Below are 25,621 nucleotides of genomic sequence, written 5' to 3' on the forward strand. Positions count from 1 at the left end.
ACGGGGTGAAGTTCAGAGTGAACAGTCAGCCTTCCTCTCATTGTTGACCCTTAGAAAAGTCACTTGTTTCCCTCTGGGCAAGCTTCTTTAGTTAAAGAGGAGGGTGGGACTTGGGACTAGCTGAATTTTTTCCTTACGGGCTGGTAATCTGTGGCTCTAAAGTTTGTTCTTGGTCAAATAAGTTTGGGAAATGCTGAATACTCTTGTCCCTTCTACCTGTCTTTAAATATTCATGGTAAGCATTGCCATCTTAAGAGCTATAAGGAGGAAGAAGCCCAGGAATGCAGCATCTTGTCTAACTTTGTTTCTGACCACATTTCTCGCAATTTTTTGGACCACAGAATCTACCCCACCTCCACAAGCTAGTAACTGCCCCCAGAGCTGGTGTTTCTAGCAGGAATAGATGCAATCTCAAGTTTCTTTCAGCTTTACAATGGATGCATTGTTTCCAAAATAGTTTTTTACTATATTTTTTGGCCAAGCCTATAATTTCTCCCAGAAGGCTCAGCAAATAACCTTTGTGTGAATTCTTTGAGATTAGGGAGATGCATTTTCCCCAGAACCTATATAATAGGTTTTATATAATAGCTTTTTGTGTAGTGTTTTGTATAATAGCTGCTCCTGTGGAGTTAAATTAAGTGTATTTAGGTATTTGTTAATAAACTTCAAATACAGTTTCTTACTTGGGGGGCTCTGAAAAAAGTTACAAGTTTCCCTGCTGGCCCAGTGGATAAAGAACCCACTTGCAATGCAGGAGACACAGGCAATGCAGATTCAATCCCTGGGTTAGATATGAGTTAAAGATTTGAACAGTGTCCAGGTGAGGAAATACAAACAATAATAATAAACTGCTAATGTTTACTGAAGGTTCATTATGTATCAAGTATCAGTTCAGTCAGTTCACTTCAGTCGCTCAGTTGTGTCTGACTCTTTGGAACCCCATGGACTGCAGCATGCCAGGCCTCCCTGTCCATCACCAACTGCCAGAGTTTACTCAAATTCAAGCCCATTGAGTCAGTGATGCCATCCAACTATCTCATCCTCTGTTGTCCCCTTCTCCCTCCTTCAATCTTTCCCAGCATCAGAGTCTTTTCAAATGAGTCAGTTCTTCGCGTCAGGTGGCCGAAGTATTGGAGTTTCAGCTTCAACATCAGTCCTTCCAATGAATATTCAGGACTGATTACCTTTAAGATGGACTGGTTGGATCTCCTTGCAGTCCAAGGGACTCTCAAGAGTCTTCTCCAACACCACAGTTCAAAAGCATCAATTCTTCGCCGCTCAGCTTTCTTTATAGTCCAACTCTCACATCCATACATGACTACTGGAAAAACCATAGCCTTGACTAGATGGACCTTTGTTGACAAAGTAACATCTCTGCTTTTTAATATGCTATCTAGGTTGGTCATAACTTTCCTTCCAAGGAGTAAGTGTCTTTTAATTTCATGGCTGTAGTCACCATCTGCAGTGATTTTGGAGCTCCCAAAAATAAAGTCAGCCACTGTTTCCACTGTTTCTCCATCTATTTGCCATGAAGTGATGGGACTAGATGCCATGATCTTAGTTTTCTGAATGTTGAGCTTTAAGCCAACTTTTTCACTCTCCTCTTTCACTTTCATCAAGAGGCTTTTTAGTTCTTCTTCACTTTCTGCCATAAGGGTGGTGTCATCTGCATATCTGAGGTTATTGAGATTTCTCCCTGCAATCTTGATTCCAGCTTGTGCTTCATCGAGCCCAGCATTTCTCATGATGTACTCTGCATAGAAGTTAAACAAGCAGGATGACAACATACAGCCTTGAGATACTCCTTTTCCTATTTGGAACCAGTCTGTTGTTCCATGTCCAGTTCTAACTGTTGCTTCCTAACCTGCATACAGGTTGTTCAAGAGGCAGGTCAGGTGGTCTGGTATTCCCATCTCTTTCAGAATTTTCCACAGTTTGTGGTGATCCACACAGTCAGAGGCTTTGGCGTAGTCAATAAAGCAGAAGTAGATGTTTTTCTTGAATGCTCTTGCTTTTTCGATGATCCAGCAGATGTTGGCAATTTGATCTCTGGTTCCTCTGCCTTTTCTAAAACCAGCTTGAACACCTGGAAGTTCATGGTTCACATATTGCTGAAGCCTAGCTTGGAGAATTTTGAGCATTACTTGTATCAAGTATAGAGTAAGCATATTACTGGTTGGCTCACTTGCTCTCTTTAAAAACTAATGTATGTAGGATCCTTAACCCAATTAAATTGCTTAAAATTATTATTATTTTAACCAGTGAAGGAGCTGACACTTGGAGCAGTTAAGGGCTTAAGAAAGTCTGAGTTCGTAGATGATTGTGTCCAGTTTTTGAACTGGATAGTCTGCCTCTAGGATAGAAATCATTGCTACCAGACTCTCCTTTCTCTCACATGTAGACATACTCATATTGAGCCACTGGCAATGAAAGAAATACAAAATGAAACTTCTCTGCTGTATCATTTTACAGTTGGAATAGGTCAAAAATAATTACACAGTATATGAATATGTACTACATAATTAAGATAATTATAGAGTCAATGTAGAGAAAATGATACTCAGATATTAGGGTACTCAGTTTAAGTAAATACTATAGTCTATTTGAAAGAGCATCAAGAGCCATAGAAATTGATAAATTTTAATCTTCGAGTCCTCCTGGAATTCCAAGGAAAAGCTAAGAGTAAACAAAGATATAAGTATATTCGTACATGTCCATAGCTCATCTCTGAATGCCAGTTCATCTCAAACACCATTTTTTTCTGTCATTACATAGAGAATTCCTTCACTCTTGGGCAATAATTTCAAATTCAACGACTGGACCTAAATGTCATTTAGATAAAATGATAGATAAAGGTTGCTCCTCAAGTTTATGAAGCTTCTTAAAGGGAATGTTGGCTCAGCTCACATATGTGTATCTGAGGGTTGAAGAGGTTGTTTTGCTGTACCTTTGGTCTGAAGTCTTTGGGAGGAGATTGTGTCATAGTTACACCCGAGGGAAGACTTGGAAGGTTCTGGGGCTCCTTGTAAGGTGAGGAGGTGTAGGGCAAGGTGTAATTCAAAGCTGTTAATAACTGGATCCAGTGTGGTTCTTGGATAGAAAGTCAGACTGTTCTGCTCCCTCTTCTCTCTCCCCAGAGTCAGTTGTGGGTTGAGCCCCACCTCACCTCTTTCCTGCTGGTTAGCTGGAGCAGATCACCAGCAGATGGTCAGCAGAGCAGTGAATGCCTCAGTTTCCTTAACTGTTAAAGAGAAAATGTATGTAAAAAGAACTTGCCTAACATTTACTTAAAATTTTTAAAATTTCCTTAATTCTGCAATAACTTCATTTGTATGAGCACCATCAACTTAATATCAGTCTTTAAGGAAATTACTGCAGTCCATGGGGTTGCAAAGAGTCAGACACGATTCGGTGACTGAACAACAACAACAAAGGAAATTACAAAAAAGAAACCACCGTAGTAATGAACACATAGTGTATAAATGCATCAAATGCCTGTCATTTTCAAAACTATCAATGTGGGAAGAAAAATAAGATCTCAGACTTGTGGAAATGCATTCTACTTGAGATTTTATCTTGCAATGGGACTTGCCTACCATTCTGTGCTCTCTTGATCCTCAATTCAGTCAAAGCTCAGCCTTCTCATACCTAGTCCCTGTCCATCATCCATCTGCTGAAGAACAGCAAAATACTTTATCACTCAGGTGTAGGTTCCCCTCACTGAACTCATCTGCTCTTGTGCACAGGTGAGGAGACTGAAGTGCAGAAAGGTTAAGAAAGGTAGATCAATCCTGAAGATAGGATGGGAGCCATCCAGCATGAAGCCAGTCCTTTGGGGTTTGTTTGTAGATGTTCATTTTGTAAGATCCAACACAGATTGCTTTGAATTCACGTTACACTCACTGACAGACTATAATTTGGAGCATTTATGTACTGTACTTTAGTTTCTTTATCTGGAAAAAACTGAGCTAGAAGGCCCAGTTAACAAGAAGCATCCAAGATACCGCCCTACCTTTTATGGAGTGGAAGGGAGTGAATTTTGCAATATTTAGACTTGTTTGTTTTGTTCATTCTTTGAGTCCTTACTGATTGCATAAGCCTATGCAAGGCCCACGGGCCAGTGTGAGTAGGGTGGGGGAGGGATAGCTGCATGGTGGTGGAGGGGTGGGAATGAAGGGTGAGGCTAGATTACTGATTACTGGGCGCTGACCAAGGAGGTGCCTGGATCAGTTCAGAGATGGAGATCTGTGGAATTAAGTGACCAGTGATGGTGATAACCCTTGTTTATTGACGAAATGATGCATACTAATTACCATGTTAGTTGCTTTATAGGTTGTTTTTGTTTTTTGAATCACCACCAACCAAATAGGGGATTAAAAGCTTCATTTTTCCGATGAGGAAACTAAGGCTCAGAGAAGTTAGGTAGCTTACTGAAGCCACTCATTAGGACTTGGCATGGTTAGCATTTAGTCTCAGTTGTGTTTGACTTCACACTGCTGTTTTGCTCTGTGGCTTCCTAGAGTGAATGATATTGGATTTCAAAGAAGGGGGCAATCACTGTGGTTCAGAAAAGGGGCCACGTGCAAGAGGTGGAGCTGGATTTTAACATGTTGAAGGAAACTGGGCAAAGAGCACTTGTCATTCCTGCTGATGGTTAGTTGTTTATTTTTCTGTATGGATTGAGAATATTTGCTCTGATGATTTTGCTTAGCAAGCTGAAAATCCGACAGGTGGTGTGATCTGGAAATTTGGGAATTCTTCTAAAAGCAAGACAGAATCTAGTATTTTAGAATTAGAATTTTTGGAACCCAGGAAGCATTTAAACCTGAGAGTATTTAAAATTGAGATTTCAAAAAATTCAGGACCTGTGGGCTTCATGATGATCAGGTGGGACAGAAACCAGAGCCACTGGTAAGATATTTCTGCTTAAGAATTGTTCTTGCTGGGTGGCCTTGCCAGCTGGGTGCACTCTGTGTGCTGATTTTTTCATCTTTAAAATTATTTAGTAAGAGTGGGGAAAATGAACCTTAAGATACCTTTGAAATCTAAAATTTTGTTTCTATGAAACTATGCTCTATTCAGTACTCTCTTCAGTATTATAAGCCACCTACTATTCATTTTTTAAAAAGGGAAAGAAAAAAGTTTATTACTCTTCAGTCTGGAATTTTAAAGTAAACAATGAGACCTTTTATACTTACTTTGGCATGTAGTGGTAAGGAGGTTGAAGATTCCTTCAGAAAACAAACTCTATGTGTGTGTATGTCTGTGCATAAATAGATGTATCTCTATTCAGTTCTGATGAGGTCCACCTCTGCGAATGAACTTAGTGCCTTAGAGGATAGGTTTTTTGTATTTCACATTTAGCCATTACTGGTACTTGAAGGAAAATGGGATAATACTCTAGTCTCATATGCAATAAGAAACACACTGGTCTTTGAGAGACTGCCAGACAGATGATCTTTGTTCTTTATCTCCAAATTTTCATGGCATGAGACTTGAAAAGGTCTGTCTTAGTGTGTTCAAACGACCTGGGGTCACTCCTGCCTATACTCCTAACAAATTTCTCTTAATTTAAGAAGCCTCTTCTAAGCAACATTTTTGCCCAAATGTACATACCTACTGTAAAGGCGTCAAGGTACAAGCCAATGGCATCTTTTTAAAAATCATAACAGAGCTTAAAAAAAATAACCCTCAAGTATAAAACTATGTCACTAATGGAGTCAGGGAAAATTCAGTGGCGTTAAGTATATTCAGAGTGTTTACACCCATCTGCATTGTCCATTTCTAGAACTTCTCATCATCCCGAACAGAAACTGGACTCACTAAACAATAACTTCTCCTTTCCCCTTCACACTGCTGTAGTAACCTCTATTTTACTTTCCACCTCTATGAATTTAATTACTCTAGGTACCCCTTATAAGTGGAAGTATACAGTATTGTGTTTTTGTGACTGGCTTATTCACTTAACAAAGATGAATGTAGCATGTGTCAGATTTTGATTCCTTCTGAAGGCTGAAGAATATTCCACTCTGTGGGTATATACAAACACACACACCCCGTTTTATCATTTGCTTTTCCTAATTACTAATATAATGCACTAATTTTGATATTTTAGTACAGTCATGGGCATTCTTTTGGCTTTTAAGGGAATGGATACAACTTGTATGGGTAAACATATATATTTCTACCACTAAATTGTAAATTTGAAGAGAAGTTGAGTGAAGGTTATTGAGAAACTATTGGTGCCAACTGTGGTGGGATTAATGGAACCTTTTTTGCTGTGGAAAACACATGGTAAGACTCAAGGGACGCGTAATTGTAGAATCCGGTCTGAATTGACCAGCTGTATTTCCCTGCACGCATTTCCTCATGAGCTGGAGCCAGTGTCTTCAAGCTCTGTTTCATCAGCCACAGGCCCCACTCTGGTGGCCAAAGGACACAGACAACAGTGTAGGAAGGGGAGGCCCTCAGGTCATTCATTTTGATTCATTGTGTCTCGAGCTTCTGGTGCTCTCATCCTCTCCCCACCTTTCTTTTTTGACTCCATGAATGTGTAAGTCTAGGTTCTCAGAAAAAAGGACAAACCCAGGGCATTTATTAAGCTTTATTTCACTCTTTCAAGCTGTCATTGAGTATGTAAAGAGAGATCCAGATGAAAAACATTCAGAGGGTGTGTGTGTGTATAATAAAGGGTGTATGAGGAAAAGAAAGCGTTCAGAGAACATACAGATCAAGTCTACTCTGTGATCTCTGTGTGCTAATTGTTTGCCTTATATTCACAAAGGATATTTTCAGAACAGTGTCTTGGTTATTCCCAGGTTTCCTTCCTTTCTGAGGTTGAACATTTTCATTATTACTGAGCAAAGGTCATTTGATGGATGGGATGGGAAGCCAGCCCAGGGAGGACAGAGCTGTGGCCCTGAAGCTGGGCTACCACCACTGCTCCTTCTGGGCTGGGCTTCCCTACAGCCTTCCTGGCTGCTTCTCAGAAGGACTTTTTATTATGAGTGAGAGTTTTAATCATTTGGGGTGGGTATGTGTCCCCTGTTTATCATCACTCTTCTGATTTCTTCACTGGAACCTGGCCTTAGCTTCCACGAATGTGCTTAAAAGTCTACTCATTGTTGTGGTTCACTATAACTGAGAAACAGACCTCGTGTCATAATAGAATTTAAAAGGAGGTCCCTAGGGTTAAGGAACGTGTGTAGCAAACAGCTATTATTTCTTACCTTCCTCCTCTTGTTAAAGCTGCTTCTGTTACACATCGCTATCTCATCTTCCTTTCCGGCTTCCCTTGCTTCAGGCTTTCACTCTGTCAGTATACTTTTCTCTCCTATTTCCTAGTATCTAAATCCTACCCATTTTCAGTATTCAGGTGGGTTGTAATCGAGGAATGCTCTGGGGATCCTTTCTTTTCCTCTAGATGGACTTAGAGCTTTCCCCTCTGAAATTGTGCAGACTGGGGTGTATTTCATGGGGCCTGCCAAGCCTGTGTGCAGAAATTGTAGGTTTTAGTTCTTGAAACCACTGAAACCATAATCACAGAAAACTGGCCAATCTGATCACACGGACCACAGCCTTGCCTAACTCAGTGAAACTAAGCCATGCTGTGTGGGGCCACCCAAGACGGATGGGTCATGGTGGAGAGGTCTGACAGAATGTGGTCCACTGGAGAAGGGAATGGCAAATCACTTCGGTATTCTTGCCTTGAGAACCCCATGAACAGTATGAAAAGGCAAAATGATAGTGTACTGAAAGAGGAACTCCCCAGGTCGGTAGGTGCCCAATAAGCTACTGGAGATCAGTGGAGAAATAACTCCATAAAGAATGAAGGGATGGAGCCAAAGCAAAAACAACACTCAGTTGTGGATGTGACGGGTGATAGAAGCAAGGTCCGATGCTGTACAGAGCAATACTGCATAGGAACCTGGAATGTTAGGTCCATGAATCAGGGCAAATTGGAAGTGGTCAAACAGGAGATGGCAAGAGTGAACGTCAGACATTCTAGGAATCAGCAAACTAAGATGGGCTGGAATGGGTGAATTTAACTCAGATGACCATTATATCTACTACTGTGGGCAGGAATCCCTTAGAAGAAATGGAGTAGCCATCATGGTCAACAAGAGAGTCCAAAATGCAGTACTTGGATGCAATCTCAAAAACAACAGAATGATCTCTGTTCATTTCCAAGGCAAACCATTGAATATCATGGTAATCCAAGCCTATGCCCCAACTAGTAATGCTGAAGAAGCTGAAGTTGAACGGTTTTATGAAGACCTACAAGATCTTTTAGAACTAACACCCAAAAAAGATGTTCTTTTCATTATAGGGGACTGGAATGCAAAAGTACGAAGTCAAGAAACACCTGGCGTAACAGGCAAATTTGGCCGTGGAGTACAGAATGAAGCAAGGCAAAAGCTAATAGAGTTTTGCCAAGAGAACGCACTGGTCATAGCAAACACCCTCTTCCAACAACACAAGAGAAGACTCTACACATGGATATCACCAGATGGTCAACACCGAAATCAGATTGATTTTATTCTTTGCAGCCAAAAGATGAAGAAGCTCTATACAGTCAGCAAAAACAAGACCGGGAGCAGACTGTGGCTCAGATCATGAATTGCTTATTGCCAAATTCAGACTTGAAGAAAGTAGGGAAAACCACTAGACCATTCAGGTATGACCTAAATCAAATCCCTTACAATTATACAGTGGAAGTCAAAAATAGATTTAAGGGACTAGATCTGATAGACAGAGTGCCTGATGAACTATGGAAGGAGGTTCGTGACATTGTACAGGAGACAGGGATCAAGACCATCCCCATGGAAAAGAAATGCAAAAAAGCAAAATGGCTGTCTGAGGAGGCCTTACAAATAGCTATGAAAAGAAGAGAAGCGAAAAGCAAAGGAGAAAAGGAAAGATATTCCCATTTGAATGCAGAGTTCCAAAGAATAGCAAAGAGAGATAAAGCCTTCCTCGGCGATCAATGCAAAGAAATAGAGGAAAACAATAGAACAGGAAAGACTAGAGATCTCTTCAAGAAAATTAGAGATACCAAGGGAACATTTCATGCAAAGATGGGCTCAATAAAGGACAGAAATGGTATGGACCTAGCAGAAGCAGAAGATATTAAGAAGAGGTGGCAAGAATACACAAAAGAACTGTACAAAAAAGATCTTCATGACCCAGATAATCACAATGATGTGATCACTCACCTAGAGCCAGACATCCTGGAATGAGAAGTCAAGTGTGCCTTAGAAAGCATCACTACGAACAAAGTTAGTGGAGGTGATGGAATTCCAGTTGAGCTATTTCAAATCCTGAAAGATGATGCTATGAAAGTGCTGCACTCAATATGCTAGCAAATTTGGAAAATTCAGCAGTGCCACAGGACTGGAAAAGGTCAGTTTTCATTCCATTCCCTAAAAAAGGCAATGCCAAAGAATGCTCAAACTACCGCACAATTGCACTCATCTCACATGCTAGTAAAGTAATGCTCAAAATTCTCCAAGCCAGGCTTCAGCAATATGTGAACCGTGAACTTCCAGATGTTCAAGCTGGTTTTCGAAAAGGCAGGGGAACCAGAGATCAAATGGCCAACATCCGCTGGATCATCGAAAAAGCAAGAGAGTTCCAGAAAAACATCTACTTCTGCTTTATTGACTATGCCAAAGCCTTTGACTGTGTGGATCACAATAAACTGGAAAATTCTGAAAGAGATGGGAATACCAGACCATCTGACCTGCCTCTTGAAAAACCTGTATGCAGGTCAGGAAGCAACAGTTAGAACTGGACATGGAACAACAGACTGGTTCCAAATAGGAAAAGGAGTACGTCAAGGCTGTATATTGTCACCCTCCTTATTTAACTTATATGTAGAGTACATCATGAGAAACGCTGGGCTGGAAGAAACACAAGCTGGAATCAAGATTGCCAGGAGAAATATCAGTAACCTCAGATATGCAGATGACACCACCCTTATGGCAGAAAGTGAAGAAGAACTAAAGAGCCTCTTGATGAAAGTGAAAGAGGAGAGTGAAAAAGTTGGCTTAAAGCTCAACGTTCAGAAAACTAAGATCATGGCATCTGGTCCCATCACTTCATGGAAAATAGATGGGGAAACAGTGAAAACAGTGTCAGACTTTATTTTTTTGGCCTCCAAAATCACTGCAAATGGTGATTGCAGCCATGAAATTAAAAGAGGCTTACTCCTTGGAAGGAAGGTTATGGCCAACCTTGATAGCATATTGAAAAGCAGAGACATTACTTTGTCGACAAAGGTCCATCTAGTCAAGGCTATGGTTTTTCCAGTAGTCATGTATGGATGTGAGAGTTGGACTGTGAAGAAAGCTGAGCACCGTAGAATTGATGCTTTTGAACTGTGGTGTTGGAGAAGACTCTTGAGAGTCCCTTGGACTGCAAGGAGATCCAACCAGTCCATCCTAAAGATCAGTCCCGGATGTTTATTGGAAGGACTGATGTTGAAGCTGAAACTCCAATACTTTGGCCACCTCATGCAAAGAGTTGACTCATTGGAAAAGACCCTGATGGTGGGAAGGATTGGGGGCAGGAGGAGAAGGGGACGACAGAGGATGAGATGGCTGGATGGCATCACCGACTCGATGGACATGAGTTTGGGTAGACTCCAGCACTTGGTGATGGACAGGGAGGCCTGGCGTGCTGGGGTTCATGGGATTGCAGAGTCGGACACGACTGAGTGACTGAACCGACCTGAACTGAGTTCTTGTTTTACGCCATCAGCTGCCTAGCGTCAGGGGAGAAAATGATGGCAATTGAGAAGAATGAATACTATTTCCAGGCATGAATGAAATGGAAGAGTTATTTAAATGAGATTTTGTCCTGTAGCAGTGTAATGAGTAAATGGAAAAAATTTTCTGTAGAACTTTTCATGTCATTAATTCAGGCATGCGTGCTATGTCACTCAGTTGTGTCCAACACTTTTGTGACCCTGTGGACTGGAGCCTGCCAGGCTCCTCTCTCCATGTAATTTTCCAGGCAAGAATACTGGAGTGGGTTGCCATTTTGTACTTCTGATTCAGGCATGGGGAACCTTTTATTTATTTTTCTTCTGTAGGTGACCACACGGATGAAACCTAGTTTTACTTAGTTTCATCTCATTTAAAATTAGGGATGGGTCATTAATTATATTTACTATGTACTTCAAAATTTTATATAATTATTAAATGTGTTTTGATGTGAGATTAAGTAGTTAAGAAAGATGTAAAAAGAAGGCAAAAATGGAAGAAAAGAAGTTTTAATAATTGTTCTATTTACCAAGACTTGATAATATTGATTTGTACTAGTTATGCTTAAAAACTCATTAACTGTCATTAAAGCTTTTAATTTTATCACCACCTTTAAGAGTAGAAAAATGTATCCTTTATGTTAATCAAAGTTTATAAATGCACAGTGTTTGAAAATGCAGATATTTCCATAAGAGTGTAACATCAAAGTTCTTTGGCCTATCAAAGGTCTTAGATTTTATCCTAATTGAAAGCTAGCAAGTCTGTTGGTTTTCATGGATGCTTGCAGAAGACCTAAGGCTCCTGGGCCAAACACAATGCTTAATTTACTACCTACAGCAATAACAGAGCAGAGTATTGGCATTTTTCATGTAGGTTCGTAAGTCCTAGTTCCCACAGGGCAGTATGAACACAGCCAGTTGATAATCTGCACAGACAGTGGGTTGCATTATAGGGAAGGAACCCTGAGCTTCGGGAACCAGCATCTTTTATGGTGCCCAATGAACATGCTTTCCCTTTGCTCCCAGAGATATTTCATTTATTATCCCAACAGTAAGCACACTTGCCCTTTGCTAGTGAGGGAAGCACTGTCTGTCTTTCAAGGCTGTTCACTGCACAAATAGCCTTTAAAAAACAGTCCAGAATGAAAAGGCAGTTAGTACCTTACTTGCAAGATGTTCAGAAATATGAGGGACCCATGGATAGTTGTCTCTTAACAAAAAGTTGTAGTTATGAAAATAATCCTTTCCCAGTGCCCCCAGAACTTCCTGCTCCCTAGAACCCCAGTGTCCAATAAAAATAGGATGTGAGCCACGTGTAATTTTTTTCTTTCTTTCTCTCTTTTTAATACATCACTCTTTTTTTATTTTCTTGCCCTGATGGCTTGCAGAATCTTAGTTTCCCAACCAGGGATTGAACCCATGCTCCCTGCAGTGAAACTGCAGAGTCCTAAACACTGGACTGCCAGAGAATTTCCCCAACTAGTTTTGATTTGAGTTTAGTTGAATTCAAGGATGCAGAACTGACAGATACAGAGCCCATAGATGTGGAGTGCTGGCTGCATAATATAAAACTGGGGGGCTAGATTGTGTAGGTTCGAATGTTAGCTATTCCACTTCCTAGCTTTGTGACTGATACTGTGATTTACAATCAATGTATATTTGTTCGTCTGGTCCATTTCTGGCCCAGAGCTCCTGTAAAACCCTTGGAATTTCCTAAGTGATGAGAGCAGCAAAAATTGTCTATTATGTTAATGAGGTGACCCTTGGATCCCACCTGAAGATGGGGGCTGGTTGCAGGAGGACCAACCAAGTGATTAGAGGGTTGGAACTTTCAGTCCCACTCCCTACATCTCTACCTCCCATCTCTGGGGAGGAGAGAGGATCTGGAGATTGGGTCCCCCAATGGCCAGTGATTTAATCAATCATTTTCATGTAATGAAACTTCCATAAAAACCTAGAAGGACAGCTTGGTACAAGTGTGGAGATTTGCAGAAAGTGGTGCTCTCAGAGCATGGAAGCTCTGCATCTTTTCCCCATACTATGCCCTGTGCATCTCTTCCATCTGGATGTTCACCTGTATCCTTTATCATATCTTATTATAATAAACCAGTAATCTACTAAGTAAAATGTTTCTTTGAGTTCTGTGAGCTGCTCTGTGAGCAAATTAATTGAACCTGAGGATGGGATTGTGGGAATTTCTGATTTTATAGTCTGAAGGTCAGACTTGATGAGACTGAACTCTTAAGCCATGTAATTGACACTGTCTCTGGTTAGATATTGTCAGAATTCAGCTGACTTGAAGACACCCGATTGGTGTCTAGAGAATTGCTTGTTGGTATATTCCCCTCCAGTGGAATTTGGATAAGAACTCCTTTAGTGATCTTGGTAGTTATTTAACCTCTTTATGCCTCAGTTTCCTACTCTGGAAAATAGTATCTTCTGTTTAGAGTTATCCTGAAGATCCTAAGAGTTGTTTAGGTAAATCCTTTAGAAGAGCTCCTTGTACATATTAAGCATTCCAAAATAGTGCTACTGTTTTTATAATTACTGATGGGCTTTGTCTTTTGGTGGTGTGCTTCTTGCAATAGCCTGCCGAGAAAAGTTACATGCAACTTTGCATGTATGGAAATGCCTTTATTCTATGTTACACTGACAAACAGCATGGCAGGTTATAAAGAATTCTAGGTTGAAATAGTCTTCCTTTGAAATTTTGAACTTAATTTTGAATTAAGTTGATTTTTGGATTATTAATTATTTGAATTATTTTGGTGTTCAATGGCAAGATAGCACTTCTCTGGAAGTTTGGATCTTCTTTGTCCCAGTGTTCTGAAATACCACAAGATACTTCCTTTGTTAGAACTGTTTTTAATCTCCTGTGCTGGACACCAGTATGGCTCTTTCAATCTGAAAAAACCTATATGTCCTTCCTTTCCATCACTTCTTTCTCTGATGAATTTCTCCCCTTTCTTTTCTTTTTTTAAAAAAAATATATTTATTTTTAATTGAAGGATAATTGCTTTACAAGATTGTGTTGGTTTCTGCCATATATTAACATGAAACAGCCATAGGTATACACGTCACCTCCCTCTTGAACTTCCCTCCCACCTCCCATTCCTTTTCACCCCTCTTGCCTTCATTTTCTTCTTTCTCAATGGAATGCCTGTTATTTGAATGTTGGAGCTTCTGTATCAAATTTCTCATTTACCTATTTTCCATTTATTTATCTTTCTGCTCTACTATCTTGGGGCTTTCCTTAACTTTAATTTCTGATTCTTCAACTGAATTTTTAATTTTAGCTATCATACTTTTGATTCTGAGAGCTCATTTTTATTCTCTGTTCTGTTTTCATAGTCTCTTGTTCTTGTTTCATGATTACAATAGTTTCTCTTATGTCTTTGCTGATAAAAACACTAGGAATTTTTCATCATTTCAGTTTTCATCTCTTGATCTTAATTTCTCCATGTGATAGAATATTTAATGGGTACAAATTCCTCCCACTGCAGTATCTGTGCCCCCTTGCAATGTGATTTTGCTTCCCTTCCCATCCAGAAGTAAAACCTTATTTCCTCTGGAGTTATGGCAGCCCTAGTGTCTTTCTCCAGTGGAATATAACAGACATGATGTTGTGTATATTCTGCTTCTTAGCCCTTACGAGGCTTTGGAGCTGCAGGGCTCTCTTGGTATGCTGCCCTGCGGCTGCCAGGTAAGGAATCTCGTCCAGCCTGTACATGATGAGAGGCACCCCAGCTAACATCGAGTACTGCATGCAGATGTGAACAAGCTGTATGGAACCCTCCAATCCGAACTGTCCTCCATCTGCATGCAACTACCTAGGTGAGCCCAGGTAAAACCAGAAGGATTGCCCAACCAATTCCAAAAGTAGTGAGAAATAATAAGTTGTTTTTATTTTCTGTCACTAAGGATTGTGGTTGATTAAATGGAAAGAGTTAACCTGATAACCTCCTCTGTTTTTTTCTGAACTCTTTTGTGTCATGAGCTTTTCTTGGCTATCAAGTAGTTTTCTATTCTCTGAGGCTAAAGCCTGGGAGGTATGTATGCCCGCCTGCCAGTATTCTGGAAATGAGGACCTTTGACTTAATTCCCTCCTGGCTTCAGTTGTGCCTTGTGCCCTCCATGTCCGATATTCTATTTCATGTTTTTTGAAGTTTTCTGCTGGTGTCAGGAAGGGTGTTTACTGGATTACGAAGAATAGAGGGAGGGGTCTGGGAGTCTTAAGAGTCTTTTAAGTAGATTTTCACTCAGTGGAGTTTTACTCCACTTCGTGCTGCTCCCAGAGGAGTTTGTGTTCCCAACTCTGGAGCGTTTAGTGAGAGGGGAGGGCTCGGGGGACTGTGCTATAGATTGAGTTGCCTTTGAGCTTTCTCTGCTGCCTGCTTCAAGGGGTCAGCTTTCTGAGATCTCCCAAGTCAGCTATCACTCAGTCCCTCTTGCAAAATTTTGATGCCATTTCTTCAATTTTTTGAGGGATTTAATCATTTACTGGGGCCTCCCTGGTGGCTCAGATGATAAAGAATCTGCCTTAATTTTGGAGACCTGGGTTCAGTGCCTGGGTTGGGAAGATCTCCTAGAGTAGGAAATGGCAACCTGCTCCAGTATTCTTGCCTGGAGAATTCCATGGACAGAGGAGCCTGGTGGGCTACAGTCTGTGGGGTCGCAAAGAGTTGGGCACTACTGAGCAACTAACACACACACACAATCATTTATTATCATTTCATCTTTAAACAGTATGTTCTTCTAGCTGTACTCTCTAAAATAGTATAGTCCTTGCAGTAAGTGTAGAGAACTGGAGACAGAGCTCTTCTCTGATATTCCAAAGGGAGAAAGGATAGGTGTTTAATTTCTAGCAGAGGAACGTGGGTTCACTTGAGAGAGAATTTATTCATTCAACAAACATAACTTAATGATTCTCTATGCCACCTTCCGTGCCTGATTCTAGGACGTGAGGCTCTGAAGAAGGGAGACATGGGCCTTCTTTCCGCTTCATCACGTCATCTGGCTTTAAATTCGTGTAGAAAGCACTCTTTCCCAAGGGGCATAGGAAATATGGTCCAGTCTTATAGAAGGTCCCCTAGTGCCCTTGTTTCCTTAGCTGGAGCCTAAGAAAACTCTAGGATGGATTCTAGGAGACAGCAGCCTAAACTGTGGAGCTTGGAGCTGAGGTCCGGGGACCCTGAGAGCTTCTCCTGGCCAATTTGGAGGGGCAGACACTGTGGGGTCTCAGGAATTTGTTTTAACATGAACTCTCAGAGAAGCTGGGGAGCTCACCTCAGTGAGTTACAGACAACAGCCAGATAGCGGAGACCACCCTCCAGGCAGGGCACAGCTGGCAGGAGACAGAGACCAGGTACCCCCCCGGGTGACTCGAGAGCATGGGGGTGCCCAGGGCAGAAAGAACTGCAATTGGCAAGCCCTCTGCCTTGGGATCATACCTGCTTCCCACTCTTTCCCTTGGCCATGCTTCGGGGTGGCGTTTGGGCACCCTGGCTTGAGTCCCAATCCTCTGAGATCTTACATGACCTTGACATCAATCACAGTAGTGGGTATTTTGCTCTTGTCACAGCCTGCAGAGACCACAAGAACAAGGGTCCTTGGAGCGTCTGCGAAATTGAGCTCCAGAGGAGTATTCAGTGGAGCTCGAGGGTGACTGAACCTAGACTGAAAGCTTCCTGCTGCAGAAGGGTGATGGGTCATGGACCCTGATGTATCCATCCAGCTATGCGTTTATGCAGACACACAGATGTGTGCACATACTTGGTGTGTACACACACATGTTTGTGTACTTTTTTTGCGAAATATTTCCACTGATTAAAAAAAATGGTACAATAGGCAATGGGTAGAATTATTCTTATCTATAATAGTTTTATTTGGACTTAAACCAGAATTAACTTTGGTGGAAATTGTTGAAAAAAGAGTTTACCTTTTAAAATTCTACTCCTTTCTTTCGTTATAGTTGACAGTTATATTTGTCAGCTTTAACCTTCATAAATGTTAACAAAGCTAGCCAGGGCAGAGCTCTTATTATCTTTTTATTTTTTTCTCACTTTTTTAAACTTAATATTGAAAAAAAATGTATTTAGCTGCACTGGGTCTTAGTTGTGTCACACAGGAATCTTGCTGCGGCATGCAGGATCTTTAGTTGCAGCACGCAGGATCTAGTTCCCTGACCAGGGATTGAACCCCGGCGGCACCCCCCGCCCACCCTGCCAGTGTTGAGAGCATGTAGTCATAGCCACTGAACTACCAGGGAAGTCCCAAATTTAATTTTTTAGTTGAAATATAGTTGATGTGTGATATTATATAAGTTATAGGTGTGCAATATAGTGATCCACAATTTTTAAAGGTTATGCTCTATTTAGAGTTATTGTAAGATATTGGCTGTATTCCCTGTGTTGTACAGTGTATCCTTGTAGCTTACTTTTTACGTAATCGTTGGTACTTCTTAATCCCTTGGGGCTTCCCAAGTGGCTCAGTGATAAATCTACCTGTCAAGCAGGAGCTGCAGGAGATATGGGTTCAATCCCTAGGTTGGGAAGATACCCTGGAGGAGGAAATGGCAACCCACTCCAGTACTGAGGGGAGAAACCCACGGACAGAGGAGCGTCATGGGCTACAGTCCATGGGGTCGCAGAGAGTCAGACATGACTGAATGAGCTTGTATGCATCTCTTAATCCTTACTCCTATAATGCCTCTCCCCTCTTCCCACTGGTAACCGCTTATTTGTTGTCTGTATTTGTGAGTTTCTTTTTTGTTACATTCACTAGTTTGTTGCATTTTTTAGATTCCACATATAAGTGATGTCGGTATTTGTCTTTCTTTAACTTATTTCACTTAGCATGATGCCATCCAGAGTCCATCCATGTTGTTGCTGATGGGAGGGTTTCATTCTTTTTTATGGCTGAGAAATACACACACGCACACACAAACACACCCCCACATCTTTATCTATTATCTGTTGATGGACACCATCTCTGTCTAGGAGTCACAGGTATAATTAGAGGCTGAATAAGAAGATCCTGATCATTCTTAAAGGCGTGTACGTATGTATGTGAATAGTCATATAAATATGATAAATCCTTTTGCTTCCAAGTTCTGAATGTTATGTCATATTAATTTATAGTGAAACATATATTATTCCCCTTTCCCTCCCTCTTCCTGCTTTGCCTTTCTTTTTATTATTAAAAAGAAATTAAGAAGAATATATCCTGAGCCACATTTAGCTCACTTTTTTACTTTTTTTTCATTGTCTTCTTTATTTTTTAGTTTATACATCTGAACCGTGTGTTGATTTTCTTTTTGGCTATTCTAGGTCTTCATTGCTGTAAGCGGGCTTTCTCTAGTTGTGGCAAGCAGGGGCTACTGTTTGTTGTGGTTACTGTGTGTTATAGCAGGGGCTACTCACTGCAGTGGCTTATCTTGTTGTGGAGCACAGGCTTCAGTAGTTGCGGCATGCGGGCTTACTTGCTCCGAGGCATGTGGAATTTTCCCAGACTGGGGGTTGAACACCTGTGTCCCCTACATTGGCATGCAGTTTCTTACCCATTGCACCACAAGAGAAGTCCTTGTTGTCTTATTTATATGGTGATAGTTCTCTAAATTAAACTAGTATGTGATTGAGATGAATATCATCATTTAGAATTGGGTTCATTTTAAAATACAGAGGCATCTGTATCACTAGCACACATGATAGTGTGTGATATCTAGTAGATATCTAGTAGATTTTAATTTTTAAATGCCACTATAGCACTTTTTTTTTTTTAACATTGTGAAATCTTCTAATGTTTCTTACTTATTCCAAGCTGAAATCTAGATTTGATGCTCAGTGAGTTTTGGACTTCTCTTACATGCATCTCCTTATCTGTTTATCACTGTAAACAAGCCTGCACTGAGTGGTACCCTTTACCTCTACTTTATGTTTTTGATTAGCTCCTTACCATTTTGAGCTGCTCTCCCAAAGAGCACTTGGGAGAAGAATAAAATTAGAAGGAGGCCTTTGCTTGGAACAGCAGTATAATTCTAAACACCCAGCTGTGGCCAGTTATGTGATGCTGGGCAAAGTACACAACCCCTATGTTTCAGCACCCATCTCTCGATTGCTCTGTGCTCCTAATCTTGTTTTATTGAATCTCAAGTGAAAAACAGTGTTTACATTATTAAGACTGGTGCTTTTCCGAGCCAACCCATGGACTGCACTGTGATTTTTTTTTTTCATCATTGCATGATTCTAATTTCTTTGGGGTCAATAATAATTATCTCCCTAACCCCCTTTGTTTGCTTTGTTTTCAAAATAGTTATTACAGATTCACCCCCAAACTCTGCCAGTTGTTTAAATGGGCTTTCAGTATGCTTATTCCCATCAGTTATTCCGTCCATTTCATTTTCTTTCCATTCAACATGTTTCCCACGGCTGTTTGCTATGTTTATCTGTTGGCCTGTTACACACACAGCCTAAGGTGGTCCTTTACTATCATCCTGATATTTCCTTTCTTTCCTTCTGGTGTTGTGATACAGTTTCTGATTCTTATGTTGTCTTCCTTCTTGGCTTACAACATAGTTTTGATGGAGCTCATCAAAGTTCATTTCAGCTTCCTGAAAGAGGATGCAGAAGGATAAATATTTTGAAGCTTTTCCTCTCTTAATGTGTAAAATGTTTTTATTTTACCCTTAATTTACACAGCAGTTCATCTGGTTTTAAGAATTCTCATCAGGAATTCAATTTCTTTTAGCACTTTGGAGGCATTGCTCCATTATCATCTGGCTTCTTTGTTTGGCTTTTATGAAATATGAAGACATTCTGCTTCTCAATCTTTTTCACGTGGTTTATCTCCACTCCCCCACCCCAGGAACCTACATGATACTCTCTTTCCCCAGTGTTCTGACATTTTGTGATTAATAAGTACGTCTTGAAAGTGAAAGTCGCTCAGTCATGTCTGACTCTTTGTGACTTCATGGACTATTCAGAATTCTCTACGTCAGAATACTGGAGTGGGTAGCCTTTCCCTCGGAGAAGGCAATGGCACCCCACTCCAGTACTCTTGCCTGGAAAATCCCATGGATGGAGGAACCTGATAGGCTGCAGTCCATGGGGTTGCTAAGAGTTGGACACGACTGAGCGACTTCACTTTCACTTTTCACTTTCATGCATTGGAGAAGGAAATGGCAACCCACTCCAGTGTTCTTGCCTGGAGAATCCCAGGGACGCTGGAGCCTGGTGGGCTGCCATCTATGGGGTTGCACAGAGTTAGACACGACTGAGGTGACTTAGAAGCAGCCTTTCCCTTCTCCAGGGCATCTTTCCAACCCAGGGATCGAACCCAGGTCTCCTGCATTGCAGGTGGATTCTTTACCAGGTGAGCCACAAGGGAAGCCCAAGAATACTAGAGTGGGTAGCCTATCCCTTCTCCAGCGGATCTTCCCAACCCAGGAATCTAACCGGGGTCTCCTGCATTGAAGGTGGATTCTTTACCAACTGAGCTGTCAGGGAAACCCTGAGCTATGAGTTCAGTTCAGTTGCTCAGTCGTGTCCGACTCTTTGTGACCCCATGGACTGCAGCACGCCAGGCTTCCCTGTCCATCACCAACTCCTGGAGCTTACTCAAACTCATGTCCATTGAGTCAGTGATGCCATCCAACCATCTCATCCTCTGTCGTCCCCTTCTCCTGCCTTCAATCTTTCCCAGCATCAGGGTCTTTTCCTGAAGGAGTCAGTTGTTTGCATCAGGTGGCCATAGTATTGAAGTTTCAGCTTCAGCCTCAGTCCTTGAATATTCAGGACTGATTTCCTTCAAGGTTGACTGGTTTGATCTCCTTGCACTGTAAGGGACTCTCAAGAGTCTTCTCCAACACCACAGTTCAGCACAGTTCCTTCAAGCCCAATAAGTACGTCTTGATGTGGGTCTGTTTTTCACCCATGATGCAGATATTCCAAGGGACTTTTCAATGTGGAAACTATCCCTTTGTTTTGAGATATAATCTTGGAATTATTTAATTGATTTAATTATTTACTTCCATTTTTTCTTCTGTTTTCTCCTTTTGGAGGTTCAGTTCAGATGGTAGATCTCCTGGTCTAATTCCCCAAATTACTATATATTGTTTTCTCTAATTTTCCATCAATTGGTTTGCCTGTTTGCTTAACCTCCCAAGAATTTTTCTCAACTATATTTTCCGATGCTTCTATTGAGTTTTTCAATTTTTGCTGTCATGTCAGTAAGTTTTAAGAGCTTTTTTACTTGCCAGGTGTTCTGTTTATGTGGTTTCTTGTTTTTTTTTAATCATCACTCTGAGGCAAACCACCCCAAACATAGTAACATACAACATTGTCATTTTATTTATTTATTTTATTTTTATTCAGAGAAGGCACATTTATTTTATTTATTACTCACATTCTGTGGGTCAGGAATTCAGTTATGACTTGAGTGACTGGGGGCTTGAGTCATCTGTGGCTTCTTCACTCACATGACTGGCACCTGGGCTGGGATGAATTGAGACTGGGTTCATCTGGGACTGTTGACTTGGGTACACATGTGTGACCTGTCCATGTGGCATCTTTCAACATGACAAGAGAACTTTTCCTCTGACAGGAGCTTCTGGGGAGCACATTTTCCAAGACACCCAGATAGAAGCTGCATGGTTTTACATGACCTAATTACTTCTGCCATACTCCACGTGTCAATGTACACATAAGGTTGTCCAAATTCAAATACTATATGTTTTTGAGCTTTTTTTTTTTTAGTGATTGCCCTTGGAATTACCAAAAAAAAGCTTCTTAACTTAAAATATTCTACTTTAGATTAATACAACTTAATTTCAGTAATATTCAAGGACTTTAATATAGTTGACTGATATCAAAGTATCAGTCCTTTGAATGAATATTCAGGGTTGATTTCCTTTAGGATTGACTGGTTTTATCTCCTTGGTGTCCAAGGGACTCTTAAGAGTCTCCTCCAGCACTACAATTCAAAAGCATCAATTCTTCAGCACTCAGCCTTCTTCATGCTCCAGCTCTCACATCCGTACATGACTACTGAAAAAACCATAGCTTTGACTATATGGACCTTTGTTGGCAAAATGATGTCTCTGCTTTTTAATATGCTGTCTAGGTTTGTCATAGCTTTCCTTCGAAGGAGCAACTGTCTTTTAATTTCATGGCTGCAGTCACTGTCCGCAGTGATTTTGGAGCCCAAGAAAATAAAGCCTATCAGTGCCTCTTTTTCCCCATCTATTTGCCATGAATTGATGGGACCAGATGCTATGATCTTAGTTTTAATATTGAGTTTTAAACCTGCTTTTTCACTCTTCTCTTTCACCCTCAAGAGGCTCTTCAGTTCCTCTTTACTTTCTGCCATTAGAGTGGTAACATCTGCATATCTGAGGTTATTGATATTTCTCCCAAGCAATCTTGATTCCAGCTTGTAAGTCTTCCAGCCCAGCATTTCCGATGATGTACTCTGCATAGAAGTTAAATAAGCAAAGTGACAATGTACAGCCTTGACGGACTGTACATTGAACCAGTCTGTTGTTTCATGTCTGCTTTTAGCTCTTGCTTCTTGACTTGCATATAGGTTTCTCAGGAAACAGGTAAGTTGGTCTGGTATTCCCATCTCTTTAAGAATTTTCCACAGTTTATTGTGATCCACGCAGTCAAAGGCTTTAGCAGTCAATGAAGCAGATGTGTTTGTGGAATTCCCTTGCTTTGTCTATGATTCTTGGACTCACAGAATGTATAACCTTTTCAGATTGGCTTATATCACTTAGCAATACGTGTTTAAGCTTCCTCCATGTCTTTTTATAACTTGGTAGCTCATTAAAAAAAATAATCACCAAATAATTTTCCATATTATAGATGTACCACAGTTATTTAGTCATCTATTGAAGGACATCTCAATTGCTTCCAGTTTTTGGCAATTATGAATAAAGCTGCTATAAAGATTCACATGCCTGTTTTTATTGTGTATATACTGTTCAATATGGGTAAATAGCTAGGAGTGTGATTGCTGAGTTGAATGATCAACTTGTATTTAGCTTTGTAAGAAACTGCCAAACTGTCTGCCAAAGTGATTGTCCCTTTTTGCATACTTGGAGCTCACTGACCCTCTTGGATATTTGGGTTAATTTTTTATAGTTAAATTTGCAATATTTCAGCCATTATTCAGTTTTTTTTCTGGAGATACCACACTCCCTGACTTCAGGATATACTATAAAGCTACGGTAATCAAAACCACATGGTACAGGCACAAAGACAGACACATGGATCAGTGGAACAGAGAGCCTGGAAATAAACCCACACACTTATGGTTAATTAATCTGTGGCAAAGGAGGCAAGAATTTATAATGGAGAAAACTCAGTCTCTTCAGTGAATGTTGTTGGAAAAAGTGGATAGCTATATATAAAAGAACAAGGTTAGAAGACTGCTTCTTCATACCATATACAAAAATATACTCAAAATAGATTAAGACCTAAATGTAAGATCTGAAACCATAAAACTCCTAGTAGAGAACATTCAGAAAATACTCCGATAAAAATTGCAGCACTATTTTTTGGGAACTGTTCCTAGGGTAAAAGGAATTAAGGTAAAAATAAACAATTGGACCTAATTTTAAACTTGAAAGCTCTTTGCACAGCAAAGGAAACCACTGGACAAGACAAAAAGACAAACTACTGAATGGGAGAAAGTGTTTGCTAATGACATGACCAATAAGAAGTTATTACCTAAAATCAGCTCATACAACTCAATATAAATAAAACCAAACAACTCAATCACAAGGTGGGCAGAAGATATGAATAGACACTTTTCCAGAATAGATATACAGATGACCAACAGCCATATGAAAAATATGCTCTATATCCCTAATCATCAGGGAAATGAAAATCAAAACCACAATGAGATATTACCTCATACCGGTCAGAATCGCTATCACCAAAAATCTACAAATAACAGGTGTTGCTGAGGATGTGGAGAAAAGGGAATCTTAGTATGCTGTTGGTGGAAATGTCAGTTGGTGCAGTCACTGAGATGGTGCACAACAGTGTGGACGTTCCTCAAAAAACTAAAAATAGAATTAACATTTGATTCAACAGTTCTTTTACTGCATATATATCAGAATAAAATGAAAGCACTAATTTGAAAAGATATATGCACCCCAGTATTCATATTAGTGTTAATTACAATAGCCAAGATATGGAAACAAACTAAATTTTATGGACTATTACTCAGCCATAAAAATGAAATCCTGCCATTTGAAACAATGTGGATGGACCTAGAGAGTATTATGCTTAATGAAATAAGTCATGCAGAGAAAAACAAGACTTTGTTATTAGTTTTATGTGGAATCTAAAAAATAAATCAATATGAAAAACAATGCAGAAACAGTCTCGCAGAGAAGAAACTAATAATTACCAGTAGGGAGAAGGCAGAAGAGGAGGAGCAAAAATAGATATATGGAATTAACAGACACAAACTATTATATATAAAATTAGTAAACAACAAGGATATATTGTACAGCACAGGAAAATATAGTCATCATTGGGCAATTACTTTAAATGGAGCATAATATATAAAATATTGAATCACTATGTTGTACACCTAAAACTAATATTAAAACAACTACACTTAAGTAAAAATTAGAAAAAGTCAAATTTGGAAAGTTTTCAGCCATTATTCACATTTTTTTCTTCACCCTCCCCCATGCTTATTAATGCAGCCCCTTCTTAGCATCACTGACTTATTGGGCATAAGTTTGAGCAAACTCTTGAGAGACAGTGGAAGACAGAGGAGCCTGGTATGCTCCAGTTCGTAGGGTTGCAAAGGGATCAGACACGACTTAGCAGCTGAACAACCACAACTTTCTTCCTGATCTTCCATCCTCTGCTCCACTTTATTTCTGACATTCTTGTTATGCATTTGTTGATGTGCTTAATGTTTTCTCACAGATCTCTGAACCTCTGTCTTCTTTCTTTCTTCTTTTTTCCTTTTGTACCTCAGGCTGTGTACTCTCACTTGACCTTCCCTCATTTCCACTTATTCCTTCTGTGAGCCCCTCTAGTCAGTTTTTCAATTCTTTTATTGTAGTTTCAATATAATCAGTTCTATTGGTTCTTTCTTATAACTTCTGTTTTTTTTAATTGAAATTCTCAGTTTGGTTAAATACCTTTCTCATTGTTGTTCTGTTGCTCAGTTGTGTCCAACTATTTGTGATCCCATGGACTGCAGCACGCCAGGCTTCCCTGTCCGTCATGAACTCCCGGAGTTTACTCAAACTCATGTCCATCGAGTCGGTGATGCCATCCAACCATCTCATCCTCTGTTGTCCCCTTCTTCTGCCCTCTATCTTTCACAGTATGAGTGTTTTTTCCAATGAGTCAGCTCTTTGCATCAGGTGGCCAGAGTAATGGAGCTTCAGCTTCAGCATCAGTCCTTCCAATGAATATTCAGGGTTGATTTCCTTTAGGATAGACTGGTTTGATCTCCTTGCAGTACTCTCAAGAGTCTTCTCCAACACCATAGTTTGAAACCATCAGTTCTTCGGCTCAGCCTTCTTTATGGTCCAACACTTACATCTGTACGTGACTGCTGGAAAAGCCATAGCCTTGACTAGCCGGACCTTTGTTGGCAAAGTAATGTCTCTGCTTTTTAATATGCTGTCTAGGTTGGTCATAGCTTTTCTTTAACGAGCAAGCGTCTTTTAATTTCATGGCTGCAGTCACTATCTGCAGTGATTTTTGGAGCCCAAGAAAATAGCCTTGCACTGTTTCCATTGTTTTCCCATATATTTGTCATGAAGTGATGGGACTGGATGCCATGATCTTAGTTTTTTGAATGTTGTTTTAAGCCAGCTTT

At 40.3% G+C, this 25,621-nt stretch overlaps 1 protein-coding gene across 28 annotated transcripts in view; it reads left to right on the top strand.

The window, feature by feature from the left end:
• Window positions 1-25,621, top strand: part of GCNT1 (glucosaminyl (N-acetyl) transferase 1) — a 258,795-nt gene that overhangs the window by 42,421 nt on the left and 190,753 nt on the right. For 2 of the 28 annotated variants that reach the window (XM_081505762.1, XM_081505776.1), the window contains one exon: window positions 3,138-3,257. The exons of the other annotated variants lie outside the window; for them this stretch is intronic. The gene's annotated coding sequence lies outside the window, so the exon portion shown is untranslated. The remainder of the gene's footprint in view (window positions 1-3,137; window positions 3,258-25,621) is intronic. 28 annotated transcript variants of the gene reach the window in all.

This window comes from Giraffa tippelskirchi, chromosome 1 (assembly GCF_054371585.1).
Source record: "Giraffa tippelskirchi isolate mGirTip1 chromosome 1, T2T-mGirTip1v1.2.pri, whole genome shotgun sequence".
NCBI classification, from domain to species: domain Eukaryota; kingdom Metazoa; phylum Chordata; class Mammalia; order Artiodactyla; family Giraffidae; genus Giraffa; species Giraffa tippelskirchi.